The 16,003-nt window shown below is 35.0% G+C and overlaps 1 long non-coding RNA gene across 1 annotated transcript in view; it reads left to right on the top strand.

The window, feature by feature from the left end:
* The window catches only part of LOC140688851 (uncharacterized), an 82,234-nt gene extending 66,937 nt beyond the window's left edge, over positions 1 to 15,297 (top strand). The window contains exon 5 of the long non-coding RNA XR_012063692.1: positions 15,185 to 15,297. This is a non-coding gene — a long non-coding RNA (uncharacterized lncRNA). The remainder of the gene's footprint in view (positions 1 to 15,184) is intronic.
* The last annotated feature ends 706 nt before the right edge of the window (positions 15,298 to 16,003 follow it).

Below are 16,003 nucleotides of genomic sequence, written 5' to 3' on the forward strand. Positions count from 1 at the left end.
GATACATTTAATTTGTATTTGTACTTTCAGTGCCTAATACAGTACCTAGCCCATAGTAGGTGCAGAGGGATATTATTTTCATTGCTCAATTTAAGATACAAAAAATTTAACTGAAACTTGCCTAAAGTTAACAATAGTCAATTTAAAAATTAGAGAGAAAAAAGCTATTTACACCAAAGACTTTGCTGACTCAATATTTATTCACTGTATTTATATTTTTCTATGTATGGATTTTGCTGTCAGTTTAGCTTCATTAAGCTTTGAAGATAAGATTCTACCAGTGGCAATTGAGAATTGTTCTCACTTAATTAGGAAAGAGCTATTTGAATCCTGATCCCCACCTTGAAAGTCATCTCATAATTTCTTTTAGAGATAGATATAAAACACATCTGAAGATCTTATTCCTATCATTTTGCTATTATCAGTAATTACTTACCTTAGTAAAATCACCGTGTTCAGGTAAACTTGTATGCAAAAGGTTAATAATTCCCTAGGCTTATCTCTCTTCTATTACTTTTCTTCATTTTATGCAAATTTCTAGTCTTGCAAATATAACAGTGATGTGAATTAAATGAAAATAGGTTGCCAGTTGTTTGGGGACTTTTATTCTTCAATTCTTAATGGTCACAAAAACAAACATACACTTACGAATTTATCTTTACAAGCTTTTTTCAAAAAATGCATCAGTATTTCTATCCTTTCCACCACCCTCAATCTCTAGCTTGGAATTTCATTAGGAAAATAAAACTTACAAAATGAAAACGACAATCAATCTTCTTTTATTTAGGAACAAATTAAATTGCACTTCTAAAGTAATGATTTTTACCTTAAAGCAGTGATAAGTATCTTGTTGCTCTGTCGAGGTTTCTCACCTTCTTATCTTACAACAGTTAACCTTAATAATCCCCTCCCTTTCAAACTCTTCTGACTTATGGTTCTTTAAGCACTTCTGTTAAGCTTGATCGTTTACTTACACTTGGTCTCTACTGGAATCAGTGTCACTTTGAGGATTGTAAATGGATTCTGCTGAAAATCAAGTTCTTCAGACACTCTTAAACTAATGTTTTGCTTTTTTTTTTTCCTTTCCCCTTCTGGTAATTGATATCTGGTGAAATAGATTTTTCACCACGTTTTTATAGCTTCCTCTAAGCAAAATTACAGGATACCAAATTCTGATTTTTTTTTGATCTTTCAGTATTTGATAATGCCTAGTGAACATGTTGATACATATGAAAATAAGAGGGTATGGACCCATAATGCCAGACTTTAAAAATATGTATTTTAATGTGGAAATTGCATTTTCAGAATCTTAAAGTGAGTTCTGTGCTTAGCATCTTATCTATGTGAATATGTCCACTATTGTCCTAGCTTTCAGTAATATTTCCAGCTGTTAGAGAATTACAGTGCTATTTATATGAATGACATTTATTTTAGAATATACTTTTTTTTTGTAGTTAATAACCATCTTCCCCAATTGTCATTCTTGACAATAAGAAAAACTATTCTAGATTAGCTTTAAATTGCTTAACTATTATTGTTTTCATATGTTTAGGTATTTATTTGTTTATAAACATCTCATTTAATTGTCTTACTTTGAAAAGGAAATATCTTCCTCATTTTATCCCTCAGGACCTTAGGTAGCCAAATCAAAAGATGTATGTTTGCAATAAACTAAGAGTTGAGGTCTGCTTTTGCTTTTGTTTTTTGTTTTTTGTTTTTTTTTTTTTTGCCTGAGATTGGGCTAGCTAATGGTTGAAGTCATTTGAGATCTTATAGTATCAAAAACAACAGCAGCTCCTCCTGTTATGTACAATGAGTGCAGCACATGCTGAGTACGTCAATATTTTAAGTATTCTAAGTTGTTTTATGTCACAGTTCTGTGAGGTAAGTAGTGTAAACCTCATGAAAAGAAGAGAAAATACATCCTCAGAAAAGTTAGTTTTCTCAGTGTTATCATGACTAAATAAATGGTAGAGTGGGAATGTTGACTCAGATGCAATGCATATTATATTTATAATCTTTGCTATACAAACAAGTAAAGATTATTATGAAGAGAAACACAAATCCTAAATAAGAAAGAGTCTCAGAATTAGACAAAGCTTTCTTTCCATCAAACTCAAGGAGGTTGTTACCTTCCTTTTAAAGAATGAATGGTGCAAGAATGAAAACGTAGCTTCTCTTAAACGCTGAGTTGTAATACATTCATCATTCTTTTGATGTTAGGAAAAATACTCTTATTAGTGCATATATGACTTTTAACTTTCACATTTTTAATTTTTTTCTTTTTTGGGGGTAATTAGGTTTATTTTATTTTTATTTACTTATATTTTTAATGGAGGTTCTAGGGATTGTACCTAGGACCTTATGTTTGCTAAGCACTTGCTCTACCACTGAACTATGCCCTCGTTGCACTGACTTTCACATTTCTAAAAAGCACTGATTACTACTACAGATCTGTGAAAGGCATAGTGAAAAAGGATTTATAACTGTTGTACGGGAACATGAGGATGCCAGGATGGGAGAGAGGTCTACTGTGGAAAATGTTTTATATGATCACTTACGTGTGTACTTGTATGTAAGTACTGAAAAGACACCTACTCCGTCTAATTTCATAAGTGACTTAAAGAGATTCTTAAGTATTTATATCATCTATTTTGATGGTACAATGATTTTGGAATTTTTATAAAATGGATTCAAAGTCAAGGCTAGGAAATTAAAGAGTCAATGAAACACAGAATCTGTTTCTTATGGAAGCCAAAGAACAAAGGTGTAAAACTAAAGAATAAAGGTTTACTAAGTCCTTTTCTATCCATTTATTTTCTGTCAGTTCACACAGTCTGGATACCATACTTGACAACACAACCCAATGTAAAGGAATAAGATAACATTTGCAAAGAATTGGAATAGGTTGACTATTACCTTGTTTCATGTTCTACAGTGCTGCGTAGACTAAAGAATAACCTTCTTTGAAGTGAGGCTCATAAGCCTCTCTCCGAGACGTGTATTCTATCACAATTCTCATCTCTGCTTTATGGTGATAGAGCAGCTAGGTCAACTGATCTCTGCCTTTTAACTGTGGATGAAAGTAACATTGACTTGCACCTCATTCATCTTTTTGCAAGAATGCAAAAAAGAAGCTGCATGAAAACTCACCAGTGGCTGAGTAGAGTAGAAAAATTTCCCCAAATTTGGAATTATATTCAGTACTCTCTGCATGGTAATAAACTCTTATTTTTTCAGAGTTATTTAGCAAAAGTGAAGTGTCATGTAAGTTGTGATATATTTTTGATATCATCAGAACTTAGCTGTATTCAACAACTCTCTTTATTCATCCTAAATTTGAAGTTCATTAGGGATGATAAGCACAGAACTTTTATGAAACTTTATGCAGTTCCTCAGTGTACATATCAGTATTTTTTACAGTTAATTGTTATTTATACCTAAGACTTTTCCTTCAGTGGTCAGTAAAATCAAATTATAGTTTCTGAATTATGTCGTAGTATGATATAATGTATAAGAGGACAAATAGTGGAATGAAATTGCCAAAATTTGAATCTCAGGACTATATTTACTGAGGGACCTTAATCAATTTACTTAATTACCTTATTCTTAGATTTCCTTAATTTTCACTCAAGTATGATAATAAGGGTACCTACCTCATAGAGTTTTTACTAGAATTAAATTTCTAGACATATGTAAAGCACTTAGAATAAGACTGGGTTTAAAGTAAACACTCTAGAAGTTTTCTAATAATAATTCCATAATTGTACACATTTTACTCTGTTATATGCATTGCTATGCATTTAACTATGCATTATAAACATACACATTCAATTATATACTATAAACATTTCTGTATATCTAGCTACACACTACCGATAGTCTGTAATTTTACATATTTAACTATATGATATGAGAAAGGTTAGATGTAGTATTTCTAAATCTGTCTTTGCCAATGAAAGGAGAATAAGAACTAGAAGCTTACCTAGCATCTTTATGATAGATTTAGGTGGAAAGATAATTCTGGCATAAATTATTAAATTCCATTGTTAAAACACACAGAAGCTATTCAAAATGAATTCAAAATTTGAGAAAACTTGATGAAGTTAAGGCCTTTTGCATTTGTTAGTCACAACTGTGTATTTTTCCTCCAAACATAGGAAAACACAGCCTTTATGCAGCAGTTGAAAAAAAAGTGAAATAAATTTAAAAGTGAAAGAGATGGTATAGTTACTACACAGGAGATATTTGGCCCCAAACAAATAGATCTTAGATGAGCTTAGATTTTTAAAGAGGTCACTGTGGGTTGAAAATCTAAGTAAGGACTGGAGGATAAAGTGAAGTATATAAAATAAATGAACCATAGGGAAAATAAATTTGAGTAGGGTAGTACAGATTAAGAGAGGATCAAATTAAAAACTTGAATTGTCAAACAGATAAATAACTTAAAATATATTCCGCACGATCACAAAATAATCTTAACTGAAGAGTGGCAATAAATAATCTCTCCAGCACAAGTAAGGTTTATGGGTTTAAATATCTATGCTTAGAGCTTCATCCATTTAAATAGATAATTGAGAAATCAGGAGTATCACTTAGCAAAGGTATGATTAATATAAATATATATTTATATGATTAAGGTTATATGTCATATATTACATATTACTATGTTTATATTACTGTAAATAATAGTGTCTAGCATCATAATGTACAAAAGCACCTTTTAGACTAAGCATATGACATAATCCTTTGCTTTGAAGATATTACCTTACAAGCACTGAGTTCCAAGTTTTAAAAATAGGGCAGAAATGGTTTAATTAAGAGAAATAAGATTAAACTGTGTGATATGAACCACAGTGTGAAAAGATTATTAAAATGGGAGATTTGGAAATATCCTGATACATCATACAGGATTAGAAAGTTATTAGGACTTGGTCATGTAGCATTTTCCAAGAGTGAAACATTAGAGTTGAAAATTTTTTTAACAGTTCTTTAGCTCTAAGGGACGTTTTCTTTTTTTTCTTTTTTTTTTTTTTTTTTCAAGACTTAAATTTCAGTTTACATCCCGGGAATGAGTGTAATGACTTTAGAATGTGCTTTATTGTTGTTTGTGTGTGTGTGTTTGTGTAATTAAATTTGGGTAGAACATTAACCAAAAATGGAGTGTCTATTTAGATTATTTGTATTTTTCCCAAAGTTTTTTTGCTAATATATCAGTAATCAAGACCAGAATCTGATATTTACTTGAAATCTCAGGTACTCTTCCAAAACTTTTATTTAAAGTCAAGAGTTAGGGTATTCATTACTTATCTTTCCATACTTGTTAATGTGAATTATTAACTTTAAAAAATGTTAAAATAACATATATCAGAATTTATACATATATATTAATTTATTATATAATTTTTGGTTATTTTAACTTTAAAGTACTTTTTTGTTGTTATTTTTAATAATCTACACTCACTACCTTCACTGCCTTGGATTTAATCCACAACAAACTGGCTTTTACCTCTTCATTTGTAATTAAAAAAAATGTATATATATGTGTATATATTTAATATAATATATATTAGGAAAAGAGAAAGAGGTGATATATACCCAGAATAGCTCTTGGTACTGAGGAACAATAGTAACAAAAATAGACAAGATAGGTACATTTTCACACAGAAGTAGATAAATAAGCACAGAAAACGCCTAGAGCTAACGAAGTGGTGTGGAATAATTAATGTTAATTTTGTTAAGTATTTGAACAGACCTCTCTGAAGTTGTGATATTCTAACTTTTTTCAGAGAAGCTAAAAACACTGCATTATTATGTGAAATATCCTTATTTGTAAAAGTTGGGAGCTAATTAGAAAGTTGACAAATCACCATACAGGCTATTACTTCATAGGCCAAATTGAGTATTGTTACTTGGGTTTGCCTGTTGGTGGGTATTGAGCCAAAAGATACAATCAAGCCAATGATTGGGAGAAAGAAGGATTTATTACTTGGAGCAAGTAAGGAGAACACCAGGGATCTTTCCCAAAGCAGTGTATCCCTGAACAGCAAAATTGGGGGAGCTTTCAGCTAAGGGTACATGAATATTAATGAAGGGATTTGGGTGGGATGTGCATATTCATGAAAGGGCTTGAGCAGAGAAGATTTAGCACAGCACTGGGGCAAAGGTTGACAGTCCAGGCTTTGGTTGATTGAAGTCATGAGGGTCATAAAAGGTCAACATCATCATTCCTTAGGTTCCATCTGTTCTGGTAGTTGAGGCTAGAGGGGGCTTGGAATTCAGCAGAATAGCTCAAGAAAGTGCTCCAGGCTAACCTTTACCATTAAGATAGAACTGGGCATATTAACAGCTGATTTATCATCTTTGCTGTTTTTACTTCTCTTGCCTGTTAACAGTTGTTTGTTCCTGCATTATTTTGTCTCCTTAAGATCATGAATTACTGTGACCTATTCAAGAGCAAGCATTATGGCCAGGCTTAGATCACAAAATGGCTTAGGGCAAAAATGGCTTCTCTTATGTCAGGAAAGCCATACATTGTCTTTCTCTGAGGACCCCTTACCCTATCTATTTACAGTATGTCTGTGAACCTCTCCCCTGTATGGAGACTGGATTGCACCAATTGCTCCAAACTCTCTTTTGAAATGATACATTTATTTGTGTTATTTAGATCTACAATGCTTCCTTCTACCTCTTTTAATCTATAAATTATAATTGTCAAATGATTAATTTAAATATGACCTATTATGATATTGTGATTTATAATAAGAACTCTATGTTTGGTTTTTGTCCCTGTTCCTGGCATGCAGCTCCTAAAATCCTAGTAATTTTTTGAGTGATAAGAGCAATAGGAGTATCTTTAATTACAATATTTGTTCTTTTGTCCTCAGTTCCTGAAATATTGCCAAAGCCAAAAAAGAGAAAGGGGTGTCTTTTGCTATTCATAACAAGCCACTTTCACCCACACCTGAGTTTATGTTAATGAGATGAGTTTTGGTAAGCTTCTAAATAATCACAGGTTGTGGGCTGGTTACCGGGGGAACCAAGTATATGACTAGAGGGTTGAAACTTTTGGTACTATCCTTGACCCCTGGGGAGGGGCAGAGTGCTGGAGGCTGAATTAATCACCAGTGGCCAATGATTTAATCAATCATGCCTCCCTAAAATGCAAGGTTTGAAAAGCATCTTGCTAGTTAAACACATGGAAGAGCTCAGTTGGTGGTGAGCCCAGAAAGGACACAGATGCTTCCCTTGCACATTCCCCATACCTGGCCCCATGGGTCTCTTTTATTTAGCCATTAATATATTGAAGCTCTAGCGAATAACTTGTTCTCTTGAGTTCTGTGAACTGTTCTAGCAAACTACTGAGCCTGGGGTGGGAACTTGTGACTTACACGTGAATTGTTAGAAGACGAAGTAACAACCCGGACTTGCAACTTGCATCAGAGTTGGGTAGGAACAGTTTTGTGGGAATGAGCCTTTAACTTCTGAGATCTGATGCTAGCTCCAAGTAGATATTGTTAGAGTTGTGTTAAGTTATAGGACACCCAGTTGGTGTCCATAGAGGACTGTGGAATTGCTTGATGTGGAAAAAATATGCATCTGGTGTCAAAAAGTATTCTGTGAGTAATTAGGAGAAAAACAACTATTTTCCTTTAATTTGGTAAGCAGACATGAAATATGAGTGTACAGTTGTGAGTAGAGGAAATAGAAACATAATTTTTTCCTTTCATCTGGATACTTTGTAGATCTCTGCAATTTAATATGCTGGATATCTAGTTCATTCCTGTCAGTGTTTTACAACCCAGTGGCTGCAGATGCTCGCACTATTCTTCTTGACCTTGAATAGTGATTCTACCAATTACTAACTGTGAACTTGGGCAAGTCAGTTTACATTCCTGTGCATCGATTTCCTTATATGCAAAATGAGTGTGTCAGTCAGAGGCCAATCAGATGATGGGAACCACATAGTAATTGGAAAAATAAATCTTTACTATAAAGAATTATGAACTATAACAGGGGGATTACCTATAAAGGGTAAAGAGAGCTCTAAAAAAATACTCTAGGGCTGAGGAAAGTACCTGAGAAATGAATAAACCTGGAACCTCCCTTCCCCCAGGTTGTGATTCAGATCTCATTAGGGAAGATACGGTTATGGGTAAATAGATTGTGGAAAATTTCTCTGGGTGGTTCCAGGCCAGAGTTGATCCACCTTCTGTGGGCAGAGGCTGGTGGATGGAGAAGTACTGCTAAATCCTGTAAACAGGAAGTAACTCTCTAGTGTGCTGGCAGCTTGAGATGGGGAAATCTGCCCTGGAAGATATCTTAGAGTCTCACTGGGAGTGGTCTCACGGAGGTGCAGCTGAAATTCAGTGTAGGAGAGCATCCCTGAATGTTCACACAAACCACTGGTAGGCATGCAATCAAAGCAAGAAGAAAAAGAAAGCAAAATAAAATGTAAAAGAGAACAACAGGACCTGGAAGAGAAGCCCTGTCTTCCTACGGTGTCCCTCCAGCACTGTCTGTTGTCAGAGCTTAAAATGGTGCCAGCTGCAAAGAAGAACTTTTTAAAGTGCCCACTCCCAGAACATACAAGGAAGGTTGAATGTGGAGAGAAAGAGCAAGAAGTTGATAATTGATGCATTAGTTTCCAAGGGATTTCACAACAAACTATCATTACCTGGGTGGCTTGAAATGGCCAGAAGTGTTCTCTTATAGTTCTGGGGCCAGAAGTCTGCAGTCAGTATGTTGGCAGGGCTGTATCTCTGGAATCTCTGGTGGGGAATCCTTCCTTGACTCTGCCAGCTTCTAATGGCTGTCAGCATTCTTGTGACTGCATCACTCCAGTCTCTGCCTCTGTCTTCTCATGGCTTTGTCTGCAGCTAGCCCTCACATGGACACACTTAGGGATAACTTGTGTAATCCAGGATGATTTCATGTCAAAATGTTTAACTTCTCTGTATCTGAAAAGATCCAGTTACAAATAAAATCATGTTGGTTTGCAGGTTCCTGGGGTTAGAACATTGACCTGTCTGTTTGGGGGCCACCATTTAGCCTTCTTATTTGGGGATTATAACAACAGTGTTTAACTTACCACTTTCTTAATAATAATAAATGAATTAATCAGATAAAATACTTAGAACAATGTCTTCTTCATAATGAGTTCCCAAAAAGTATTTGTTATTGCTGTTTTCAACATCATTGTCATCATCATCACATCATGATGGTCACTGTTCTAGCCAAGTGTCATCTCCAGTCACTACTCTTCCATTTGATAGAAATAATAATTATGGAATAATCAGAAATTGTACCCTCACCCTGTATTTGTCAGATAAGTGACCTTGAACTTAATTTCCAAAATGGAGATTTTTTTAAATTTAACTTTTATACAGGTAGTCTTATGCTAATTGACAATAAACCTCTAGAAGTGACATAACTTATTTACTGTCACTTAATCAGTGGTGATGACACCATTGAGTTTAGTCTTTGTGGTATAGTGTTTAATTACTATTACCACTTCTGGTACTAACTTCTACTTGTATTATTACTATTATCTTCATTTATGATATTGCCGGCTTCCTTTAAAAAACACATGTTAGGGACTTCTCTGTCTCCCTCATTTCCCTTATTCTCTCTTTTTAATTAATTAACAATTCTTGGAAGTCTGTTAGAAGGAAACACAATTTCCTGAATTGGCTTTCTCTCCTAATTACCTTTGTAATTGCCATTTCCTATTATTTTGTACCCTTGTAATACAATACCCTCTTGACTGGTCTCCCTAACTTTTGTGTCACCCTTCCCCAGTCTTTATTCCACATAGAAAAAAAAAAGTTTGTGAAACATAGATCTATTGTCTCTCTACTGCTTTTAAGTTCCTCCGTGATTTTTAAGGTTCTCCAGTATTTGGAGCCAAATTATTTTTTAGCCTTATCTTCTGACTACATAAACTAGATAAATTATTCACAGAAGTTCTCCTTTCATATTACTTAGAATTTAAATCTAGCTCAAACATCACCTCTTCTGTAAAATCTTACTCCAGATCTCAAAAGGTAAAAGAACTCTAATCTTCTCTGCTCAGACCAAGTATGACCTTTGATTTCACTACAGAGAGCACGTGATTAGTGAAACCATAGAACTAGAACCTAGATCCCCTCTCCCGGAGAGTGTTTGGATGCCCCTCTTCACTTTTCTGGAATTAGCAACATAAAATGTTATACATTGTCGAATTACAGAGACCAAACAAAAAAATTTTTTTAAATTAAGGGTTCACATTTTATAAATACTTATAAGATTTGTAATATGTTGCTCCATTGTTTCTTTACCCAGGACTTCTTTTCCCAAATAATGAATATGAAATTATTCTGATTTTCTCTATATTTACCAGAAATAAAGTGAAATTCCATTACTCAAATTTGCTTTACAGTGCATTTTTGTAGTGATTAATGCCCATCATTTTTTTTTCCAACTAGCCTGCTATGAAGTTAGTATGTAATGTATTTGCTCAAAAACTTATTGGGCTACCACTGTGTGTCATGCAACATAATGATAACTGGCTATATTCATATATTATTATATAAGTTTATGATTTGCGAGACCTAAAGTGCAAAGATAAGTAGCACTCAGTAATCTGTATATCCTAAGATTTAAATCTCACAAAATTTGTTCTTTAGCTTCAGCTTTGCTTAGAGCTTGCTTTCCAGCTTAATTATCTAACAGAATTCTTGTATGATTCTGATTTGTATTATTTATTTACTTTGAGCTTCCTTCTCTTTCATTCCACCACCTTAGTTTGTGTTTGATTCTTTTTTTCTTAATACAATTCTGATCCAGCTAATATGCATTAGTTTCTTGCTCTGTGCCAGGAAGTGCATGGTGCTTTCTCATGCAACATCTTATTTAATCTACACAACAAATCTATCACAGAACATATTATTTTGTTATTAAGACATGTTAGCAGAAAAATTAATGACTTTCAAAGTCAGACAGTGATTAAAATTACAGAGATAACATAAGTACAAAGCAGTATGATTTGCTCCACCCTATTATGTGCCCCACTGCCCTCTCCCTTAAATTTTCTACAGATATTTCAGAGTATGATTTTCTCCAATATGTCAAGTAGAATATTTTATCTGAGCCAAGAGCAGGGCTCATATACAGTAATTAGATTTATATTTCTTCTCCAACACACCCTTTAACCTTTAGAGTTTGAATGTTGCTAACAGATTTGGCTATGTGTTTTTCACATTTGCATACAAGAATTTACCTAGAGGTATGGGGGAGGAAAACACTAAATAAAGGCGGTAGGATCTGGGCCTCCTTTCTTTGAGGATTAATTTTTAATTAACATTGTTATTGAGATAATTATAAATTCACATATAGCTTCACTAAATAATACAGAGAATGTGTGTCCACTTTACCCAGGTTCCTCCAACGGTAACATTTTGCAAAAACTACAACATACTACAGCAACCAGGTTATTGACATTGATACAACACACTAATCTTTTTAGAGTTCCCTGGTTTAACTTATACACACTTGTGCATGTGTGTGTGTTTGTGTATTTAGTTCTGTGCAGTTCCGTGTATAGAACAGGTTTGCTGTCCACCATCACAGTTAAGACACTGAAAATCTTCATCATCACAAGTATCCCTTGTATGGCCCTTTCATAAAACCACACCTCCCTTCCACCGCCTCTAACCCTGCTGTTTCTAACCGTTGGTAACCACTGAACTGTTCTCCATAAACGTCTTGGCTTAATATATTGAGAGAGTTAATGGGCTAATTGCTGTGGTACACTCAAGTGGAGCATCAGTTCAAGGTCCCCATGGTGGCTGATGCCAGAAAAATTTTGGACCTTGTTATCCTGGTGGCAGCTTGCACCACAGAGGACTAGCAGTAAGAATCAATCTAAAGCCTGGTAAATGTTGGAGTCTACACATATATAACAGTGTTGATTTTGAGCACATTAGCCCCTGAGGAAAGCACCATTTTTCCTTGTATCACAGGAAATTCATTCATTCAACACATATTTATTATGCTACTAATAAAAGGAGATGGTTCCACCAGAGATAGGCCAGAGGTAGTCATGGCTTTTGGAAAAATGATTTTAATCAAGTGAATCATTTAGCCTTCAGCAAAGAGTGACCCAATGCCTCCAACTTCTGTGATAGAGTGCCAGAAGCATCAAGAATGAGGGACTTTGTCAGAGCCTCGAATGCTCTGGACAGACCAGGTGTTTGGCGAAGGGCACCCTGATAGGGTAGACACTATGTAAGAACGTACCCCCTTCAAGTTTCAGGCACCTTGGGACCACTAGCTTCTTCAAATAATCTGTCTTCTTCTTTTAAAGGGGTGTAGTACAGAGGACATGTCTTCTCTCTGTGATGGTGGCATGCATTCTGTTCGTGCACTAGCAGTATTCATTGTCCTCCGTCATTTCATCCTTTTTGGCCATGTTGATTATAACAGCAGTAGCAAAAGTAGGAACAGAAACAGTGGCAAGAAATGTTATGTCGTGAAACTTTCAGGACAGCTGTCACCAAGCTCGGCAGTATTTCAGCTCCAAAGGTATATCTGCGTTCCTGCTCTGTCAAACACTGAGTGAAACCAGGGCTGGTAACTGGATATCAGCAAACACACTTTTAGATGTAGGTAAATGTCAAGGGAGGAAGTTCTGAGAGAAGTCTTCTTGCTAATTTGGATGGGAGTTCAGAATCTTAATGTAAGGGTGGCCTCATTTATGCCCAGAATGGTGGTAGTTCAGCATACCAGAAACATAGTTCAGTAAAGAATTTAGGCTAACAGAGGGCTGCATTAGCATATGTTCATATATAACAGTGGCTTTGATCTGCCTGTGTGGACTGATTTTCTTTTGTTCTGTTTTCTGATTAGTTGACTTAGAAGTTATTTCAAATTTAAAATGCGTTTGTACTCTATCACTGTGCTCATTCTATAAACCTGTCATTAGTCAATGTTACGTTAAACAGATAATCTTAGATGTAATAACAGAATGGGTATATTTAGGGGTGCGCAAAATAAGAAGGCCAGCCTTGTGCCAGGATTGATTTTTTTTTTTTTTTTGGTGAAGAACTGTAAGCTCATTGTACTATACAGCAGACACCATATAGTATGAAAGCATGAAAAAATACTCCTAAAGGGGTCAACTAGATTAGAACCTAACCCTCTGAAAAACCTTCAATTCCCCAAAGAATTTTTATTTAGCTTGATTTCAGTGAGATAGAAGAATTATTTAAAAGACAGAAGCTAAAAAACCTTAATCATAAAAAGAGAGAGTAAAATGACAAAATACTCAATATCACTAATTATCAGGGAAATGTAAATCAAAACTACAATGAGGTATCAGCTCAAACCAGTCAGAACGTCCATTGTGAAAAAGTCCACAAATGATAAACGCCAGAGAGGCTGTGGAGAAAAGGGAACCCTTCTACATTGTTGGTGGGAATGTAGTTCGGTGCAGTCATTATGGAAAACAGTATGGAGATTCCTTTAAAAACTAAAAATAGACGTACCATATGATCCAGCAATCCCACTCCTGGACATATATACAGAGGGAACCTTAACTCAAAAAGACACATATACCTCAATGTTCATAGCAGCATTACTTACAATAGCCAAGACATGGAAACAACCTAAATGTCCATTGACAGATGACTAGATAAAGAAGTCGTGGTATATTTATACAATGGAATACTACTCAGCCATAAAAAAGAATAAAATAATGCCATTTCAGCAACATGGATGGACCTGGAGAATGTCATTCGAAGTGAAGTAAGCCAGAAAGAAAAAGAAAAATACCTTATGATATTACTTATATTACTTTAAAAAAAAGACAGACAAACTTATTTACAAAACAGAAACTGACTCACAGACATAGAAAACAAACTTATGGTTACCAGGGGAGGAAGGGGGTAAGAAGGGATAAATTGGGAGTTTGAGATTTGCAGATATTAGCTAATATATATAAAATAGGTGAACAACAAATTTATACTGTGTAGCACAGGGAACCATATTCAATATCTTGCAATAACTTGGTGAAAAAATATGAAAATGAATATATATATGTTCTTATATGACTGAAGTATTATACTGAACACCAGAAATTGACACAATATTGTAAACTGATTGTACTTCAATAAAAATGTATTTTAAAAAATCAGTTGCTTCTGCGTTTGGTTACTGTAAGTCATCTCCCCAAAGTCTGATTTCCCCTGGATGTACCAGAAATTAAAACCTCAGACATCCAAGACTGAACTGGAACCAGATGACAATCCCAAGGTCCTCCTGCCTGCGTGGCTTGTTGGTAAGCCAACTGATCTCTTCCAAGAGGCAACTGACTTCACAGCCATATGTTCCATTCTCACTGCAAAGCTCACTGCCCCAAGTATGGGCATGCTCAGACTTATCCTGTGTTTGATTATTAGAGGGGCATAAATCAGTACCTTTCCCCCTAATTTTTCATAGATTTAACGATAAATAGATTGGACCCCTAGTACACTGTTAGGATGGCAGAGTATTAAGGTGAAATAAGAATTTCCAGAGTTTCAAACAATTTATAGTGTAGAGGTAATTGAACAAGTGAGTAATAGTACAAGACAATACTATTGTATGCAAAACAACCTTGAAGAACTGTGGCAATGTTTTCAAAATCCAATTCTGTTTAAAAATTCTTTCCTCCCCCCAGCACATATTCTTATGCCCCTTTGCTGGCTTCCTACTGTTTAGAAACAAAGGCAAAAATATTTAGCATGTCTGTTTCTCCAGCTTCATCTTGTCCTGTGCTCTCTGCTAAGCAGTACCTTGGCCTTATTTTGCCTCCTATATAATGCCATGCCCCCTCCTGCTGTAAGGACTTTGGATATGCCACTCCCTCTGCCTGAAACCCATCCACCCACCATCTCATCTGTATTGCCCAGTCAGCTCTTAAAAAATCTCTTGGTTTCAGTTATAGTTTATCTCATCAGACAAAATCTGCTTGTTACATTGCAAATGAGATGCACTTAATAAGTGCTCTCATGTATCATTTCACTCTTATTCCCAATGCATATGTTCTGCTGTTTCACAGTTCTACTTACACACATTTATATGTGATTATTTGATTGCAGTCTGAACCCAAATACTCCAGATTGTAAACTCAAAGAGGGTTGAAATCGTATTTTTTTTTCCTTAGCGTTGGATGCCTACCAGCCCTGCATACAGCCACCTACCACCTGACACATGAAAGCTGTGCAGTAAGTATTTGTTGAATGAATGAGAAATTGTTTCAGATTGTGGACAAAGTACAACCCAAAATACAGAGGTGAGAACAGCTGTCCAAGCTCAAGGACATGGGAAATTCTGCTTTAATGCAGAGAGTTAGTACTGAGCTGCAGTATATGAGGAGTTAATGCCTTAGGAAAGGACTAAACCTCACTAAAAATACCCCTTGCTACTGACCAGACTCTTGACAAGAGTGGTTTGTTGTTTATCAAATTGTAGAGAACTGTGACAAAAGTCTAATCCCTTAGAGAAACAATCAGTAATGTTTTAAATATATGTGTTAAATGATTGTATAAAATATGGTCAAATCAGGTACCAGTTCAAACCAAAAGCCTTGACAGAAGTAAACAAAGCAACTTCCCTGAGCATGCAATGACATTGCTTTCTTTTCAGGAAGAACTGTGGTCTTAGAACAAGTAAGAACATGTAGATAAAATTTCCTTTTTTAAGAAATTATAATATGCAATTTATATACAGTGAGATGCACATATCTTTAGTAGATAATACTAAGTCTTTCGACGAGTTCGCATAAATCTAACCCACATTGTTTTCAAGATAATCGAATTTCCCACTTCATCCCAGAAAATTCCTTCTTGTCCTTTTCCACTTGTCTCCCTTTCCTACAGGAAAATACTGTTCTGAAACCCAAACCCATGAAATAGTTTTGTCTGTCCGAATCTTTATATGAATAAAATTTTATACAGTAAGCATGATACTGTATCTGGGTTCT

Source organism: Vicugna pacos, chromosome 24 (genome assembly GCF_048564905.1).
Source record: "Vicugna pacos chromosome 24, VicPac4, whole genome shotgun sequence".
In the NCBI taxonomy this organism is placed as follows: domain Eukaryota; kingdom Metazoa; phylum Chordata; class Mammalia; order Artiodactyla; family Camelidae; genus Vicugna; species Vicugna pacos.